The 20,663-nt window shown below is 46.2% G+C and overlaps 1 protein-coding gene across 1 annotated transcript in view; it reads left to right on the top strand.

Moving 5' to 3' along the window:
• Positions 1-264: 264 nt before the first annotated feature.
• Positions 265-20,663, top strand: part of KMT2D (lysine methyltransferase 2D) — a 385,659-nt gene continuing 365,260 nt past the window's right edge. Inside the window, exon 1 of the mRNA XM_075333879.1 lies at positions 265-733. The gene's annotated coding sequence lies outside the window, so the exon portion shown is untranslated. The remainder of the gene's footprint in view (positions 734-20,663) is intronic.

The following is a 20,663-nucleotide window of genomic DNA, read 5'->3' as shown; positions in this document are numbered from 1 at the left end:
CTCCTTATAGTTATTATTGTTGTTCTCAGGCCTCCTTACTGTTATTATTATTATTATTCTCAGGCCTCCTTACTGTTATTATTGTTGTTCTCAGGCCTCCTTATTGCTATTACTGCTGCTCTTGCCTCCTCCCGCCCACCATTTTTGGACGGACTTCGGCAGCCTCCCCTCTCTGCTTCCCACGTGCTTTCTCTCAGTACAGCCCGGCAGTGAAGCAGTTAATCCCCCGGCGGAAGCATCCTGTGCGGAGCCGCGTCACTGCACAGTCACATCCCGAGCGGTCGCGCGTATCCCTCCTCCTCCTCCTCCGCTGCCGCAGCTCTAATAAAGACCCAGTGCTGGAAAAGAGCAACGAAATCCACCAACCGGATACACCGACAAAGGCATTGGCTCCGCCCTCACTGCCGCCTTCCCCCTGCTTCCGGACTGTTTCCCCCTGTGTGTGCCGGGAGGGGGGGCCTGCGGCCTGAGCGCTACGATCGGGGACATCCCGGCTCCACTGGACTATTTTATCTCCGGGCAAAGGAAAATGGCGACTGAATTGTGAACGACTGAGGATTGGGAGGTGGATATCGCGACAGGAAGCGAGCGGCGAGGACGGGAGGACGCAGCGGGACGGCAGAGCCGGGGCATGGAGTAGAGGAGGCCGGGGAGGCCGCAGCTGCGCTCTGGGTCCCCACTGCCGGGCGGAGTGTCGGCTCCGGGGGGAGATGCTGCCCCGGCCCCTGTAGAGGTGAGCGGCGGGAGGGCGGACTGCGGCTGCGCTGCCTCTTTGTGCGCCCGGCCTGTGTGTGCGGCCCGTCCGCTGCCCACGTCAGTACAATGCCCGGTGCCCGGAGCTGACAGGCACGGAGCGGGCACCGTGTGACGTGCGGGCGGCGCTGTCCAGTCCTCCATGCCGGCCTTTGTGCGCCATTTATACTCCTCCTTGTTACAAGTTTTACAATTCTCTGTTTATTCTGCACATTGGGGGCTTTTACCAGTGCAGAGGGGGCAGAGCTGTGGGCACATCCCTGGCAGCAGGGGGCACTGGTGAGATCTGTCCTCACCCTACCTGGGCACTGTCCTGGGTCACACGGTGCCATGTCTGTGCCCCATACCTGGCGGGCACCTACAGCTCTTTGTGTGGTGGCGGTGCCATGTGCTGGGCAGGTTCCCCTCTCCCTTGGATATAACTTTCCCACAATGTAACTTTCTGGTTGACACCTATCTCGCAGGCAGAATGGTAAACCTGGCACAGGAGGCACAAGGCGGGCGTCCCTACATGTGGCGGGCACAGGAGGCACAAGGCGGGCGTCCCTACATGTGGCGGGCACAGGAGGCACAAGGCGGGCGTCCCTACATGTGGCGGGCACAGGAGGCACAAGGCGGGCGTCCCTACATGTGGCGGGCACAGGAGGCACACGGCGGGCGTCCCTACATGTGGCGGGCACAGGAGGCACACGGCGGGCGTCCCTACATGTGGCGGGCACAGGAGGCACAAGGCGGGCGTCCCTACATGTGGCGGGCACAAGGCGGGCGTCCCTACATGTGGCGGGCACAAGGCGGGCGTCCCTACATGTGGCGGGCACAGGAGGCACACGGCGGGCGTCCCTACATGTGGCGGGCACAGGAGGCACAAGGCGGGCGTCCCTACATGTGGCGGGCACAGGAGGCACAAGGTGGGCGTCCCTACATGTGGCGGGCACAGGAGGCACAAGGCGGGCGTCCCTACATGTGGCGGGCACAGGAGGCACACGGCGGGCGTCCCTACATGTGGCGGGCACAGGATGCACACGGCGGGCGTCCCTACATGTGGCGGGCACAGGATGCACACGGCGGGCGTCCCTACATGTGGCGGGCACAGGATGCACACGGCGGGCGTCCCTACATGTGGCGGGCACAGGATGCACACGGCGGGCGTCCCTACATGTGGCGGGCACAGGAGGCACACGGCGGGCGTCCCTACATGTGGCGGGCACAGGAGGCACACGGCGGGCGTCCCTACATGTGGCGGGCACAGGAGGCACACGGCGGGCGTCCCTACATGTGGCGGGCACAGATCTGTGTTTTCCTAGATGTTGTTCCCACCACTAGGACAAGTATATAGGATGGAGCACTGGTGCCAATGTGATAACGAGGCGCTTCTGCCCGTCACATAAGAAAACGACCACAAAATCTTCTATTGAGGGGGCACAGGAATAGTCACTGTGGTGGGCAGATGTCGGTATTTGGCATATGCTGCTGCCCCAGGTATTTGGATGGCATTGTATCATGTTTTCGTTCTGATACAGGGACTGAATTCTGAGAATACCCTGGTACTGACCTCTCCTGGCACATGGCGAAACCCATGGATTATGATGGGGTCCTGTTGGTTTTCTGTTATGGTGCCTTGTGTCAGTGCAGCATGCGGAGTTTGTGCCTGAGCCGCCTCGTTTTAATGTAACCAGAGCCCTGTAGAATCCACTACCCTGTTTTCTGGTCGACCAAAATATTTTTGTGGCCGACCTCCACGCTTCCGCTGCCCCCCCCCCCCTCTTTTTTTGTGGCCGACCTCCACGCTTCCACTGCCCCCCCCCTCCCTTTTTGTGGCCGACCTCCACGCTTCCGCTGCCCCCCCTCCCCTTTTTGTGGCCGACCTCCACGCTTCCGCTGCCCCGTTTTCTGTTATTTATGGTGTGGCTCTCGGTTGGTGTCGGAGCAGCGGAGGACGACCCTTTCGATTCTTATCCTTATTCTCATGTACATGATCGCACACAGTTTCCCAGGTTGATATGTTACATGGTTGATCCATATGGGGCACAAATTATTATTATTATTTTTTTTTTTTGACCGCCCGTAGACTAGATTGAGTGAAGCTAATGCACGCTGTGATTTCTTATGGACATTTGATCTGTATGGAAAAAAGTCATTTGAAACGCCCTTTGATTGCCATTAATCAGTGTGGTGTCCGCTGTTTGTAGAACACGTTCATGTTTATATGTCGGCAGCATATTCTGTAGCACTGTACAGATTGTGTCACCAGGTGACTTTTTCCTTGTGTAGGAAAACCCCTACATGTGGGGCGTATATGGCCTCTGACTTCTGTATAGATTCTTGGATCCGCAGCGTGCCGTGGGTATACACAGATATAGGACCACAGCCTGCCCGTGTAGGCTTAGCTCCTGCCCATGTCGGCTTAGTTAGACCCACGTCTTTTTGTAATATTGATCAATCTGGTAGATCACTTAAACATTTGGTCACATGATCCAACAGTCTGTATGGGGGGGGGGGGAATCACAAGACACTAGACCAGATCCAATGGCAATTCCAAACCACTTTTCCTAACAGCGCCCGATGTACCCACCCTATAGATTATAATGGTTCCTGATGGGTTTTCACCATTTTTCTGGAAGATAACTGCTCTGCTTTGATGCAGATGTTGACCCCCTGCCATGGTATTTGCCATTTCTGACAGGCGGGCCTCCAATCTGAAAGTGCCGAGCTATTGGGGCATATGTTATGGTGAGATGTCAGGTATTGGTGGACGTCCTGGTGCAGGTTTTGTTTTATCTGCGTTACCTTCTTCTGATCATCATGGTGCCGTCCTACAGGCAGTCATGACCTTCCTTTATGACGGGTCACTGTAAGGCCCTGTGCGCACTAGAAAAAAGATTTTTCTGAAGAAATTTTCTTGAGAGCCTGAAAGATTAGCGCACTTGGGTTCAAAAAATGCACCAATAACGCACCGAAAAACGCATGCGTTTTTACCACGTTTTTGATGCGTTTATCCGCAGGTTGGTCCTGGCGTCTTTTTTTTTTTTTTACCATTATCTATGGCAAAAAACGCAGGTACCTGCAGAAAAGAAGGGACATGCTCATTCTTTTTCTCAAGAAATTTTGCAGAAAGAATGTTCTTGAGAAAAAAAAAAACGCAGTGTGCGCACAGATATTTTTTTTTTTTTTTTCCATAGGTTTTGCTGGGGAATGTCTGCAGAAAGGTTACAGCCATTTTCTCAAGACATTTCTGCAGCAAAAACGCAGGTAACAACGCAGTGTATGCACAGGGCCTAAATAATCACATGGAAGGACTCATTTTTTTTTTTGTGTGACTCTCTATTGACTGCTATTTTATAATGATGCGTAATGCAAGGAACAGGGAACACTTAGCATTCACGTGGGCTCTGGACTGACTGCGGCAGACCCTGGTGTCATGGCTGGAGAGCGGTCCTATCCACAGTATTCTGCAGTGTACACCGGACGGGAGGCTTACTGATGCCTAGTTGGGGACATTTCATTCAGAATCCTATTAAACTCAATGGGAATGGGAAAATCACAAGGCAGAATACCCTAAGAATCATTTATATGTATGATGAGGCCACTGCTGCGCTATGGATCGTGCTTTTATTGGTTTGCTCTTACTGGTTCTGTATCTTGGCCGTTCTTTGCCTGGTACTTGCTCAGTCTTCATACATTCAGGGTCTCGTCACACTCTTTGCCCCACGTGATTTACCACAATTTTCTGGATAAAAAGACACATTCTTGCTTTTTACACTACGCTCGCCAAAAGTCAAACCATTTAGATAGGCCTAGCCATCAATTTTTAGGCCATGCTCCCACCTACAGAAACTTGTCTATATTTTTTTTTCTTCTCCTGTACCAAATATCTGCAATCTCTTCTCTTTATTAGGAAATCTGCTGTAAATGTGAAAGTTCTGCATTGTCCTATTAATCCAAAACATTTCATTTTTATAAGTTCCCACGAAAAGGCTTATGGGAAAACCAAACTTGCATTATTAGCGTTAAACACCTTTTTTAAAAGGAATCTGTCACCAAGTTTTTGCTCCCCCATCTGAGAGCAGCATAATGTAGAGATAGACCAGATTCCAGCGATGTGTCACTTACTGAGCTGTTTGTTGTCATTTTGATTTAATCAATGTTTTCTCTGCTGCAGATCTAGCAGTTATACAGAGCTCATGAATATGTTGGACTATCCGGAAGCACACAAAGTAGTCCTCTAATGATAATCTCCTGCTGGTTAAATAGTGATTTTCATCAAAACTACACTAAGCAGCCCAGTAAGTGACACACCACTGGAATCAGGGTCTCTGCCCATACATTATGTTGCTCTCAGATTAGGTGTTAAAAACCTGGTGACAGATTCCCTTTAAAATTGAAGGTTGCATCAAATCTGGATTTAAAAAATAAAAATGGAATAATCTGATTGCTATTGCGTTTTTTGTGGTGTAGGCTTGTGAAGAAAGAAAAACCTGCTGTTTTTCCTTCATTGTTCCCCACCCCCCAGTTTTTGATTTAACTGTACATTTTTTTTTTTTCTTTTTTGATTATCCTTTTTTTTCGTGTCTGTGCAGAAACACTGCAATTTTGCATTTCCAAATGGCAATTTTTATTTTGCATTCATTATTTCATCTCCCAGTAAATCTACAGGGGAAAGAGAACGTAGCTGAAAAATGCAGATGGAATGAGTTTTCGTGAAATCGCACCCGCTTCGCTTGAACTGTGAAATGCTGAGGATTTTCAGGACAAAAAAAGGACTTGGAGGAAAACTCCCTAGACAGGTTTAAGCCTAAAACCATCAAATGCTGCAAATTTTAACCTGATTTTAGAACAGTGTCCAAAATGTACGAAATCCACTTTTGATAAACTTAGTGCAATCAGCAATGTTTGTTTTTTTTTTTTTTCCCCTTTTGTAGATTGGCTCAAACTCTAATCTTGATGTGTGCCTTTTTGTTTTTTACTTTTGTATCTTCTCCCCTATGGGTTTTCCAAAATTTTTATTTGGTGTCAATTTTGTTTCTGATTTGCAAATACAAAAGAAAAGCGCCACAATTACATATCTTGTGCTGCTAAAACCATCAAGAAATAGCAAGCCGTCTATCTACATGCCAGTGTAGCATCTGAACATGGTATCGTTAGTAACACGCACACGTTGGGGATTTTGCAGCAGAATTGCTGGATTTGAATAGGGTTATTTCAGATGGATACGACAGATGTAAGGCTATGTGCGCACAGTGCGTTTTTCGCGGTGTTTTTCGGGTGCGTTTTTGGCCTTAAAACTGCAGGACTTTGCTTCCCCAGCAAAGTCTATGAGTTTTCATTTTTGCTGTCCGCACACATCTGTTTTTTTTTTTTTACCTGCGTTTTTGAGTTAAAAAAAAATATGGACATGGCAGTTCTTTCCTGTGTTTTTCTGCGTTTTCCCCCCATGCAATGCATTGGAAAAACGCAGCAAAACTCAGAGATCAAAACGCAGCCAAAAATGCACCAAATCGCGGTAAACGCGTGCGTTTTTTGATGCGTTTTTTCGACGCAGGTGCGTTTTTGTGCGTTTTTAGCGGCCAAAAACGCACAAACGCAGCATCAAAAAGACGCAGCGTGCGAACCTAGCCTAAAACTTTCTGCAGCGAATAAGCATGAACGCCTCCAGAAATGTAAATTAATGGTGGTGCAAAATGGCAATTCTGTGCTCTGCTACCTTCATCACTGCTGTCCTACCGTGTTTTTCCAAAAATAAGACACTTATACTCCCCCCCCCCCCCCCCCCCCACCAAAAAAAGCACTAGGCTTATTTTTGGAGAAACATGTTGGGGGTAAGTTTACACCCCCTTTCCCTCCCGGGAGACTCCTACCAGACCTGGATGTCTGCGTGGCTCCCAGGTCCTTCCTGTGATCTCCGGTGGTTGCTGCACGCCGTCCTCCCCTGCTGCTGGCACACAATCCAGCTTTACCGAATACCTCTGGCCGCAGGGAATGATGGGAGGAAGACACGTGTCTGGCCGCAAGTCCTTGCGCTGCACTGCACCTCGGGATTCTGCCGGCCAGAAGTGTGTGTGTGTGTGTGTGTGTGTGTGTGTGTGTTCGATTGGATGTGTGTGACTTTGGATGTGTGCAGGGGTGCGATCACGGCAGGTCTTGCCGCTCCGCATCGGGTGAGTGTGATTGCGGGGTGCCGCTATCTATAATGAAGTGTCCTTGCAGTATCTTTATTTTTTTTTTTTTTTAGCTACACGGACACTTCATTACTGAACTGCGACTAGGGCTTATTTTTGGGGGAGGGCTTATTTTTGGAAAAACACGGTAGTAAACAAAATCCTTTAGGCCACATGCACACGTTGAGTATTTTTTTACCTCAGTATTTGTAGCCAAAACGAGTGGAAGGACCAGAGGAAAAGTGTAATAAAGCACAGGCACAACTTCTGTATAATATATATATATATATATATTACGTACACACATGAGGAGCTGCTGATAAGTCTTTGGCTTTGTGATGTTTTTTTTTTCTTTTTATGGTAATTAATGTTAGATCACATGAAAGCCTTGTGTGTCCAATATGTTTTCAAAATGTTGTTTGTTGCTTATGGCAACAGTGTTGTACGCACACGGGAAAACAAAATGGCAGAGTCCAATGCGATATTCACAGCAACCGAGAGCAGAGGAGTGATAAGATTCTTGTTTCTGCAAGGAAAGTGTGCAAAGGATATTCATGGTGATAGGTCGCAGACATTGGGGGATCAATGCCCTTCATATTCCACAGTTAAGAACTAGGTTGCTAAATTTTAAAACGGGCCACTTCAGCACAAATTATGAGGAACGTCCTGGACGACCGAGAGTGAGTGGTGGTTCACAGATAGTCGATGCTGTGCACAACCTCATACTGGAGAATCGACGAATTTCAGATAAAGCAATAGACATCATGGGGATTTCCCGTGAACGTGTTTGTGTCATTATCCATGAACATTTGGACATGAGGAAGCTATCTGCAAAGTGGTTGCCCAAATGTTTGACAACAAATCAGAGAAGCATGCGAGTGAAAACTTCCCGGTCCATTTGTCAGCGTTTCTGGACTGATAACTTTCTGGATTGACTGGTCACTATATAATAATAATATAATATTTATTGACGTATATAGCTCTATTAATTCTACAGCGCTTTACATACATTGGCAACACAGTCCCCATTGGGGCATGGATGAGACCTGGATTTATTTGTATGTCACAGAAAACAAGGAGCAGTCAAGAGTAGAGGCACAGTGGTTCTCATCCAAAGAAGTTCAATGTGCAAAAATCAGTCACTAAGGTGATGGCGTCTGTGTTCTTGGATAAGGAGGGCATGCTGTTAGTGGACTACCTTCAAAAGGGTTCTACCATCAATGCAAGGTATTACACTGAACTTTTGGATCAATTGAAGGCAGCTCTGAAGGCCAAAAGGTGCGGCAAGCTGTCCAAAGGAATCCTGTTTGTGCAAGACAACGCCTCCGCTCACACTGCATAAGCGACCACAGTGGCTCAGTGGTTAGCACTGCAGTATTGCAGCACTGAGGTCCTGGGTTCTAGTCCCACTAAGGACACTATCTGCAAGGAGATTGTATGTTCCCCCCATGTTTGTGTGGGGTTTCCTCCCACACTCCAAAAACATACTCATAGGGAACCTAGATTGTGAGCCCCAATGGGGACAGTGTTGCCATTGTATGTAAAGCGCTGTGGAAGTAACAGCGCTATATAAATGAATAAATCATTATTATATATTAACTGGCAGAGGTGGGCTTAAAGCTGGTTGACTACCCACCTTATTCACCTGATCTAGCTCCCTCTATCATCTTTTTCCAAACCTGAAGAAACACCTCAAGGGTACTAAATGTCACACCATTTCTGATGCCATGGCTGCTACGGATGCCTGGTTTGAGGCACAACCGAAATCCTTCTTTTTGCTAGGCTTACAGCACTTGGAATACCGATGTAAGAAGTGTGGTGACATCAGTGGAGAGGATGTGGAATAAATGTAAAGTTTCATCATCCTATCTCGTTTCTTTCTGGGTAAAGGCAAAGACTTATCAGCAGCCCCGTGTGTGTGTGTGTGTGTGTGTGTGTTATATCATATTTTAAATCCACTTCTGTGCTTGGCGTACATATAATGTAGTAAAAACTCACTATTCAAATACTCAGCGTGTGAACGTGGCCTAACATCTTTGTGCTGCTGATGAGGTTTTGAGACTGTGCATTTTTTTGCAGCTTCAAAACCGCAGCATCTTGGGCTATGAGCCTACGATCAGTGTTCACAGCGTTTTGGTAGTAAATAGCTGGATCAAGGAGGAGCCGGCTCTGTGCGCACTGGGAAGTGGAATTTTCTTGAGAAAATTCCGCATGCCCTCAAAGATTACCGCACCCGCGGTAAAAAACCGCGGGAAACCGCACCCGAAAACCGCATGCGGTTTGCTGCGGTTTTACCGCGGTATTATTCGCGGTATTGCCGCGGTTTTGCCGCGTGCGGGTTGGGATGTGCTTTATTGCATTCAATGCAATAAAGCACATTGAAGAAAAAAAAAAAAAAAAAAAAAGTCATTATTCTGAGAGTAGATAGACAGAAGAATAGATAGAGGGATAGATAGATAGACAGAGGGATAGATAGATAGAGAGATAGATGACAGATCGCTGCATTTCCCACGGTCGGCAGTGAGTTCACATTACCGGCCGTGGGAAATGACCGGTAATTACCTCTGCTGCTTTCATTCAGCCTGTGTCTGTGACAGTCGCGGCTGGATGGAAGCAGCGCTGGACGTCGGACCTGGATTACGCCGGAGCTTTGGTGCGGGAGGGGTTAATAAAATGGTGAACGAGGCTTGTTTGTTTTATTTAAAATAAAGGATTTTTCGGTGTCTGTGTTTTTTTTCACTTTACTTACGGGTTGATCATGTCAGCTGTCACATAGACGCTGCCATGATCAAGCCTGGGGTTAATGGCGGTGGTCCCCCATCACCATTAACCCCTTGTATTACCTTGTCACCACTGCTACACGGTGGCAAGAAGAGCCGAGGACACGCCGGTATTGTCGCATATTGCATGCGACAGTGCCGGGGCAGCTGCGGCTGATATTCTCGGCTGCCGGAGGGGGAGTGAGGCGGGGGACATTAACCCTGCCCCTCTCCCTCCCCAGCCTGAGAATACCGGGCCGCCGCTGTGTGCTTACCTCGGCTGGAAGGTAAAGATACAGCGGAGCCCACGTTCTTTTTTTCCTATATTTCCGTTTTCTTTCTATGTGTGTTCTATGTGTCTGTGTCTATGTGTTCTATGTCTGTGATGTCTGTGTGTGTGATGTGTGTGTGTTTACTCTGCACGGCTTCCTCTTCCTGTAATGACATCACTTCCCTGCAAAACCGCAGACAGGCGATGTACATTACCGGAGGTAAACCGCAAAATACCGCAGGGAATAACGCAGGAAAACGCAGTGAACCGCACAGAATTTGCTGCCTGCGTTATTCCCTGCGGGATTTCTTGATTAACATTGAGTCAATGGAGTAAAATCCCGCAGCGATGTGCGGAAAAGAAGTGACATGCACTTGTTTTTGCTGCGGGATTCCCGCAGCAAAACATGCAGCTGTCAAATTCCGCCCAGTGCGCACAGGATTTTTTTTCTCCATAGGATTTGCTGGTGATTCACTGCAGAGATGTTATGAACATTTTCTGCAGCGAAACATGCAGCAAATCCGCGAAAAATCCGCGAAAAATCCGGTAAGTGCGCACATAGCCTAAAGGAAACTGCCAGTATGCATAACGTGTGGCAGTAAAATCCACTAATGCCCAAAACACGCAAACATCTGTATGCAAGGACCAAGTTTCAAAATTGCCGCTGCATGCTTAAGCTGCGTCCAAAATGTTGCGATGCGCAGGGGATGGGATTTGTAGAAATCCCGTGCCCACTGTGCGTGTATGACCCGCAGCATAAACTGACCTGCGATGTGGCTTTCCAAACCGCAGCATGTCAATTTCTTGCTGCGGAGTCACAAGTGCTCTCTGCAGGGAGAAAAGAAGAGAGACCGCAACTGCCCGAGCCCGGATCATAGGCACGAGCACAGGTCAGGACCCACAGCTTCCAGGGTGCAGCGGGTCCTGATCGTGGGCACGTGTTCTTACAGTTCCTGTAAAGTGGATGGGATATACAAATCTGCCCACAGTGCTTGTTTTTTACTCAACATAATCTGACCTACACTGCGCATTTCAAATATACAACATGTCACTTTCCTTGTTCGTACGAGAAGTTTTACATTCACGTTTTCCACATATAATTGCATTAGATGCTGAAAAACCAGAGCTAAAAAATGCACGTGTTTTTAGTGCGTTTCCGCAGAGGAAACTAATCTAAAGCGTATGTAATCGCACAGAGCTATATCAAAGTTTTGTCAAAGACCAGGAGGTACAAAAAATAAAGCTGCTTTATTTAAATATAGTAGATGTGATATAAATGTATGTAACACCCCCTCCCCCGCTACAAAAAACAATAAAAAAAAAATCACCCCCAAAGTGACTTAATTGACATAATCAGTGCAGAAATACTGCATCATCCAATGCTCATTGTGGGAACATGGCCTAATGGGGCTCTCAGTACAGGATGACTGTGCAAACCCAGTACAGGCGCACATGGCAGGGCCACACACTTTTCTACACCTTCCCACCTGCTTGTTTTCCTTCTGTCTCCATTCTCTGGATCTATGAAGCCACTGCTGTGAATCAACACAATGTGAGGGTGGTGGTAGATGAGAAAGATGGAAAGGAGTACCTAAATGTCTGCCATGAAGCACCGAGAACCTGTACTTGGTTTGCACAGTCATTCTCTGCTGACAGTCATTTTTAATAGCAGCTGACTGACAGTTATTCCCACTGAGTTGAGCATGCATATGTTCCCAGTGGGGACATTGGAGTAAGTTGCAGCCAGATGCCTTTGGTGGTATCTCCCATGCTAATATACTCTCTCCTGACCTAATCAGACCGCCCCAAAGATAGTTACTGTAATGTGGGACTGCTTTTTAAAACTTAGGTGACGTTTGCCTGCAGTCAATAGCGCTGATCTACTGTGTGGACGTAATGGGAATGGAGCCCAAGTTGGCCATGTCTCCTCGCTGCCTAGTAAACACCTGGCTATCTTGTGTCAGTGGTCTGTAGAGAATAAAGTGCTAAACCCCCATAAAGAAGACTAATATTGGCCGAACCCTTAAATGTCGACAGTGTAACATACAGTGTGTCCACCCATACCCTGTCCACCGCCATTAACTTGAGAACGGCGGCAGCTATAGGCATAGAAGTGGTGTCTAGGTATAGTAAAGTAGCCATGCGCTACGCAATGAAACCACCTATAGCGCCACCTGGTGGAAAACAACGGAGTTAGCATAATTACAAAGTTGTAGGGCATCATCAATTCAATATGAATCGACACCTTGCATACAGAAATGCTATGATTAGAACGTGTAAAACTCACAAGGCTGCGGACGTGAAGCGATACCTCATGGAGAACTTCCTACACGTCATTGGGTATGGCGACTGCGTGTAGTGGCCTCCACACTCACCTGACCCCACCCCATTGGACGTCTTTCTGTGAGGTCACATTAAACAGCAGGTGTATGCGACCCCTCCACCAACATTGCAGGATCTACGACGACCTATCACAGATGCTTGTTGCTTGTGCAAACGTGTCACCTACCATATTGCACAACGTGCAGCAAGATAGTGTGCTGTCCAGAGTCCAGATGTGCATTGCAGCTGACGGTGGCCACTTGCGCATCGAAGTTAAATGAGCGCCATATGCGTGACCAGCATTCAATGTTTTGGGGGGTCATGGGTTTCATATCATAGCATATCTGTATGCAAGGTGTCGCTTCGTATTGAATCGATGATGCCCTACAATTTTTTTTTAATTCATTTTTTTTCCCCCTCGTTCCGTTTTTTTTTTTTAAGATAAAAATGCTAACTCCGCTGTTTTCCACCAGGTGGCGCCATAGGTGGTTTCTTTGCGTAGCGCATGGCTATTTTACTATACCTAGACGCCACTTCTATGCCTATAGCTGCTGCCCTTCTCAAGTTAATGGCGGTGGACAGGATATGGGTGGACACACTGTATATGGGAGACACGGATAATTTGTTAGGGAAAATATTGATCGATTTTTAGGGACTGCAGATTGTATTGTTTCCCAGAGGTAGGAGCGCTCTTAGAGGTAGGACAGCTTTTGTATGGGAGTTGACCGAATGATCAAATGAAAGGGCCTATTGAGAACTAACCTTCCTGATCCTCTTCACCAAATGAGACATCAGTTGCCTTCAATACACATATAGCTGATAGAGTAGAGCAAACATGTTTTTCAGGACCCTGGCCCGGTCCGCTGCAGCATAATGATGTTGTGATGTCTATTAATCAGAAGAGCTGCAGTTTGGAGTTTCGCAGGGCTCTGGTCTGTTGGCAATGCACGGCCGTCATTGCTGCTGGTCCCAGGACCTGCAGATTATTTATTATTAAGCCATTTATTCCATGGCGCTTTACATGTTGAAAGGGTATACATAAAAAATAAGTATAAATCATAAACAATACAAGGCACAGACTGGCACAGGAGGAGAGGACCCTGCCCACGAGGGCTCAGTCTACAAGGGATAGGTGAAGAAAAACTAGATGAGAACTGGTTGTGCAGTGCTATAGTGGACTGAGGGTTATTGTAGGCTTGTTAGAAGAGTTGGGTCTTCAGATTTCTTTTGAAGCTTTCCATGGTAGGTGAGAGTCTGATGTGTTGGGATAGAGCGTTCCAGAGTATGAGCGAGGCACGGGAGAAGTCTTGGATGCAAATCTTTTGTTGTGTTTGTCAACATCAGTAGCCTGTTTTTTTTTTTTTTTTTTTTTTTTCTTTTTTCCATAAAGCTTTATTTGGATAAGATTATCATGTTTATGGTTATTGTAGTGTTTGGGGAATACTCCCCCCCCCTCCCCCCCCCCCCTTCTCACTATGATCTAGTTCAGAGGTCCCCAACCTTTTTGACCTCGAGAGACACAATCAGGTCTGAAACATGGTCACAAGCCAGATTGAGCTCTAAGAGCCTCACAGCCCACATCCAGCTCTCGTCCCCTCACAGTAGTGACACTCAGATCCCCGATTACCGGTACAACAAAATCCAAAGTTCATCAATATCCAGGGGTTCATACCTTACGTCCATTCAGAGCTGCTTACGTAATTCACCATCTGCTTGACCTGGTGCTATGCACCAAGCTGGAAGACAGCCGGCAGCCACACATCGCGGTCCCCTGATCTAGCTGAACTACAACGGTTTAGTTGCATATTTTTGGTATTTCTTTGTGTGGACACTTACACATGCCAGGGGTAGACAAATGACTTGGTCAACCACACCACACTTGGCCAAGATAAAATATCTTCCATGGACATCAGTGGTCACCCAGAAAGGTATACACCAGCAGCAAATCTGTAGATGCAATCTTGACATCTGACTTGTCAAATCCTAATAACCCAGTCAATCTATTAAGCCAAATTATAGTTTACATGAATAGTATGTGGGCAATGTTTGGTTCCACCTCCATTTCCAGCATGATGCCAGTGCTTGCTGTGGACATCACATCCACACACAATAGTTTGTAAAGAAACCTCATTTAGAATGTGTTTAAATCTGAGGGTTTTTTTTTTTTTTGGCTGTAGAAACTCTCCAATTAAAACTTGGTTTTGGAAGATTTTCTGATCCAAACCTCCACAAAAAAAGTGTGGACACACCCTTAGAAAGTATTGACACGTAACATCAATGTGTGTCTTTCTATGGGGGGGGGAGATTCAAGCGTTTTTCCAAAAAATCTTCTGGAAAAATGCTCGTTCCCCATTGATTTACACAGGGGATAGAGCTGGAGTGACAGAGGCTTCAGATCTTCAGCCTCATTTGCATATCAGTTCAAACATTGATTTCCCATTATTGGAGGAATGGACTGTTCAGGTAAAGGGATTACTGGGCTGGTGATTGAAGGATTTCACTCTCAATTCTCATGTAGCTCTTTCAGACAATTTTCTTTTAAAAGGGCACTCCAAATATATAATAGAGGTTTAATTAGTTTTGAACCACTGTTGGCAAACTTGATGAGCGTCTTACTACGTGGACCAAAATAGTATGCGCTTGCCTCTGCTTTTTTTTTTTGGGGGGGGGGGGGAGACTTGACCATTAAACTCAATGCGTGCCATATCATCTGTTCAAATTCCAAGTAGTAAAGTTTTTTTTTTTTTTTTTTTTTTTTTCCCCCCTTAAACTGTGGCTTCAAAGAGTGGTTGTGACTCTGCTCATAGAATTGGGCACAAGATGTGTGATAGATGTATGGTTGAAAGATGGCCTTCTATATTCTTGCTGGCAAAAGAAAGACAATTTGTGGTATACGTTCTTGTAAATTTAGGCCAGAGTGCTTTCTTTTGCTACTGTAGATCGGTCTCTGACTGCTGACCTCCCTCTGTGTTTTTTTTTTTTTTGTCTTTTTTTTTTAAATTTATCTTTATTTATTTTTTTCTTTTATTTTTTAGTGATTGTGTCATTACTTCTCAGAAACAGAAAATATTGGTGCAGGCGCCAATTTGTTTTTAAGAAACTCCGTAATGACCTGATCTTTTCATAGAATAAACAGTTGTCAGGGTCATATGTACTAAGAATACAAAATGTGTTGCATAATATATATATATATATATATATATATATATATATATATATATATATATATATAATTAGCTCTTTGTTTCTGTCCATTTCTGGGGGCTTCTTGATGTTTGAGCAGGGTAATGACCCTAAACATAGACCCATGACCTAGGATGCAGACCCAGCTTTCTGACACTGGGTACAGTGCAACTAATGTTGAGCGAGTTTCTAAAGACTCAGATTTGTGATACTCTTAATGAGTACTGTCTAAGGCTATGTGCGCACGTTGCGTACAAGCCCTGCAGAAATTTCTGCAGCGATCTGAAGAGCACATGTGCGCTTTAAATCGCTGCAGAAATGTCCGTAGTGAAGCCGATTCCATGCGCTCTGCCTGCAGCTCCTGCCATAGACAGAGCAGGAGCTGCCGGCAAAGCGCAGGAAAGAAGTGACATGTCACTTCTTTTTACGCAGCGCTTCGGCAGTAGCCGAAGCGCTGCGCTCTAAAACGCCACGTGCGCACGGCCCCTGCACAATCTCCATAGACTGTGCAGGGGACGCAGGACGCATGCAGTTACACTGCGCTACAAAGCGCAGCGTAACTGCATGTATTTACGCAACGTGCGCACATAGCCTAATACTCGCGTATGCATTCTGTATAGTGTGTGCAATGCAAGTCAATAGGGAATGCTTGCAATATAACCTGTGACTCGAATGCCGCACTATTTGTGCGAGTAGTGAATAGTACGGCATTAGGGTTACTCTTTTTGTATTGCGAGTATACCCCATTGACTTGCATTGCACACGCTATTCAAAACAAATACGCGAGTATTAAACAGTACTAGTTACGAGTACAAATAGGTACTCGCTCAATTCTACCAAGGAGATTTAGCAACTTTACCATGGATTGTAAACTTATGTTGTGCATTCTGGACAAAAGAACATCAAGATCTCTCGAGATTGATATTTTTCAACAATTTTGGTTCTCAATTCCTCACAGTTCTCTTCTTTTTGCTCTCCATACTTATTGTGGCGCATACACAAAGCACAGATTGAGTCACCTTCTCCTTTTTATCTGGTCTCAGGTGTGATTTTAATATTGCCCACACCTGTTACTTGCCACAGGTGAGTTTCAACACGCATCACATGCTTGAAACAAAGATGTTTACCCACAATTTTGAAAAGGGCCAACAATTTTGCCTAGTTTTGGAGTTGTGTGTGTGTGTGTGAAATTATGTCCAACGTTCCTTCTCTTCCTCTGTTTTTTTGTTAGTTCCAATGAACACAAAGGAACTATGTATAACAAAGCGTGTAATTGCAATAATTTTCTGGAAGAAATATTTCATTTTCTGGAACATTTTTCAAAAGTAGCCACCACTTTCGGGCATGACTGTATAAGGATAGAGTGTAGGTAATGTAGAATCAATAATTGTCACAAAATGTAAAAACCTCGTGAAATCATCTGATACAAGTAATAAAGATATACTTTTATCATTTATTTGTGGCTATATATAATTTGTGAGTAGGCCTTTTTCAATGCTATTTGATTTATAGCCACGTTTATAGTTATGGTGTGTAAAATGTTTTCTAGCTACTTGGACATTTAGGCTATGGGCACACTGTGCGTTTTTCTGCGGCGTTTTTTGCACGTTTTTCTGGTGCATTTTTGGTCGTAAAACTGCATGACTTTCCTTCTCCAGCAAAGTCTGAGTTTTCATTTTTGCAGTCCGCACAGTGCAGTTTGGTTTTTGTGGTGACCAAAAAGATGCAACATGTCAATTATTTCTACATTTTTGCCACCGTTTTTCACCCATGGAATGCATTTCTAAAAAACACGGCAAAAACTCAAACGCTGCATCTTTGTGGTCACAAAAAAAAGGTAACGTGCACACAGCCTTATTTTGATTTTTGTTCATGAATTGGTTAATGTAGATTGTTGTACATAGAAAAAGTAAATATGATCTCAAGAAATTCAGGTATTGGAGAGTTACTGATTAGAGATGAGCGGCCTGCAGACATTCGGTTCGCGGGTGTAGCCGGACGTTAGATAAAGTTTGGTTTGGGTCCTGGACTTGACCTGAACCCCAGTGGAAGTTGTGAATGGGCAATTCGGGTCTCCGCCCACATTTATTAATAATATTAATATTAATTATTATTATTTCAGACCCCCAACAATCTTTTGATGTCCTGTGTTCCACATCTTAAGCCTGGAAACACCTTTTAATCTCTATATGCCATTTTACAGTTTGTGGAAAGTTAAAGGCTATTCCCATCTCCAATATCCTATACCAAAATGTAATAGGTGTAATAATATTAACAAATTCCTCAAATTTGAAATGTAGTATAGTTCTCCTAATATAGCCCCGTCTCTTACCTCATGTGCAGGTATGAAAGCTTGGGTATGCATGTTTATGTCCACTCATGAGTTGGTCGTAACCATGGATACCTTACCTCATGTGCAGGGCATTGCAGCTAAGAATCATGGCTATATCAGGAGAACTATACTACATTTCTAATTGGAGGTACAGTGGTACCTCGCTTAACGAGTAACCCTCTTAACGAGAATTTTGCTTAACAAGCAAAGCTTTCTGTAAATTTGTAACCCGCTTTACGAGAAAGCTTTGCTGTACAAGCGAAATTCTCACCGCACACACTTCCGGTTTCGTCCATCCACCGTGCACTGACCAGCACTTGCAGTCCACACAAACACACACACACATACAGTATTATGCTCACCTTGGGTGCTGTAGTGCGTCGCACCCCTCCAGTCCACTCTGTGTATCTGCATCCATAGCGACGAGGGAGGAACTTCCTGTCACCGCTAATGAAAGGCAGAGCGCTGGCCAATCAGAGGCAAGTGGCTTTGCCTTTGACGTCAGCGCTCTGGCCGGGAAGTTCCTGCCTCTTCGTTATAGTAACGCGTTACACAGCCCGGCCCCGTACCAGAGAACAGCAAGTCCCAGCAGACCGGCGATTGCAGGTAAGGTGAGCATATAATATGTGCGTGTGCATGCTTGCATGTGTGTTTGTGCGTGTGTGGAATGATAGAATAGGGGACCAGGATGGGACATTTTAGAAGTTGTGGAACGGATCATCAGCATTGCAATGATTTCCTATGGGAAATCTTGCTTTGCTGAACGAGTACCTTGATTAACAAGCACAGTCCCAGAACGGATTGTTCTCGTTAAGCAAGGTATTACTGTATTTGCTAATATATATATATGTAATATTATTACATCTACTACATTTTAGGTAAGTATCTTGGAGACTGAAGTACTCCTTTTAATCTCTTGTATTAAAGGGAACCTGTCATCAGAAATGTAGCTATAAAGCTAAAAGTTCCCCCCTCTGCAGCTCCTGGGCTGCATTCTAGGAAGCTTCCTATAGATTTTGTGTCACCTTTTATCCCAAAATAAACACTTTATAAACTGGTACCTTTTCGTATGTAAATTTCTTAATTTTCCATGTGGGCGGGCTGTCTGATGTACGTTGCTGTTCCTCCATCATATTGACGCCGCCCCCGAACGCTGAATTTGAAAGTTCAGGACACCGCCCCTGGGTGCCCGTGGTCCAGCGCATGCGCTGTTCCACTGTAGCGGTGCCGTGCACTGTGTGCACGTGCGACCGCTGTGACGCTTTGCGCGGGCACGAGGTTATGGGCGGCGCTGTTAGTGTCATCAGTAAGTGCCGCCCATAACCTCGTGACCGCACTTTCCCCTATTACTCCAGCGTTATGCGCAAGCGCTGGAGGAATGATGCCCGGACGTCACCTCCTTCCCATCATGCTCAGCACGAGGTCACGAGGTTATGGGCGGCACTTACTGATGACACTAACAGCGCCGCCCATAACCTCGTGACCGCACTTTCACCTATTCCTCCAGCGTTATGCGCAAGCGCTGGAGGAATGATGCCCGGACGTCCCCTCCTTCCCATCATGCTCAGCACGAGGTTATGGGCGGCACTTACTGATGACACTAACAGCGCCGCCCATAACCTCGTGCCCGCGCAAAGCGTCACAGCGGTCGCACGTGCACACAGTGCACGGCACCGCTACAGTGGAACAGCGCATGCGCTGGACCACGGGCACCCAGGGGCGGTGTCCTGAACTTTCAAATTCAGCGTTCGGGGGCGGCGTCAATATGATGGAGGAACAGCAACGTACATCAGACAGCCCGCCCACATGGAAAATTAAGAAATTTACATACGAAAAGGTACCAGTTTATAAAGTGTTTATTTTGGGATAAAAGGTGACACAAAATCTATAGGAAGCTTCCTAGAATGCAGCCCAGGAGCTGCAGAGGGGGGAACTTTTAGCTTTATAGCTACATTTCTGATGACAGGTTCCCTTTAAAGAAAAAATGTGTTTTACAGATTCATTGTTTTTTAAAGGGAGCCTGTCAGGTGTAATATGTGCCCAGAGCCACGAGCAGTTCTGGGTGTATATTGCTATTCCCTGCCTAAGGGGTACTTCTCACATAGCGAGATCGCTGCTGAGTCACGGTTTTTGTGACGCAGCAGTGACCTCATTAACGATCTCGCTGTGTGACACTGAGCAGTGATCTGGCCCCTGCTGTGAGATCGCTGCTCATTACACACTGCTCTGGTTCATTTTTTTGGACGTTGCTCTCCCGCTGTGAAGCACACATCGCTGTGTGTGACAGCGAGAGAGCAACAATCTGAATGTCCAGGTAGCAGGGAGCCGGCGTCTTTCAGCCTGCGGTAAGCTGTAACCAAGGTAAATATCGGGTAACCAAGCAAAGCCCTTTGCTTGGTTACCCGATATTTACCTTGGTTACTAGTGTCCGCCGCTCTCAGACTGCCAGTGCTGGGTCCCTGCACACGTAGCCGGAGTACACATCGGGTAAATAAGCAAAGCGGTTTGCTTATTAACCCGATGCGTACTCTGGCTAGGAGTGCAGGGAGCCAGCGTTAAGCGGTGTGTTCTGGTAACCAAGGTAAATATCTGGTAATCAAGTGAAGTGCTTTGCTTGGTTACCCGATATTTACCTTAGTTACCAAGCGCAGCATCGCTTCCACGCGTCGCTGGAGGCTGGTCACTGGTCGCTGGTGAGATCTGCCTGATTGACAGCTCACCAGCAACCATGTAGCGACGCACCAGCGATCCTGACCAGGTCATATCGCTGGTGGGATCGCTGTAACGTCGCTAAAGTGTGACGGTACCCTAACTGTCCCTGTATACACTAGCATAGATAAAGATCTAGATCAAGTATTTCTAAAGAGCCTTTATAATATGCTAATGAG

This window comes from Anomaloglossus baeobatrachus, chromosome 2 (genome assembly GCF_048569485.1).
Source record: "Anomaloglossus baeobatrachus isolate aAnoBae1 chromosome 2, aAnoBae1.hap1, whole genome shotgun sequence".
In the NCBI taxonomy this organism is placed as follows: Eukaryota; Metazoa; Chordata; class Amphibia; order Anura; family Aromobatidae; genus Anomaloglossus; species Anomaloglossus baeobatrachus.
This window is presented reverse-complemented; position numbering and strand designations above follow the sequence as displayed.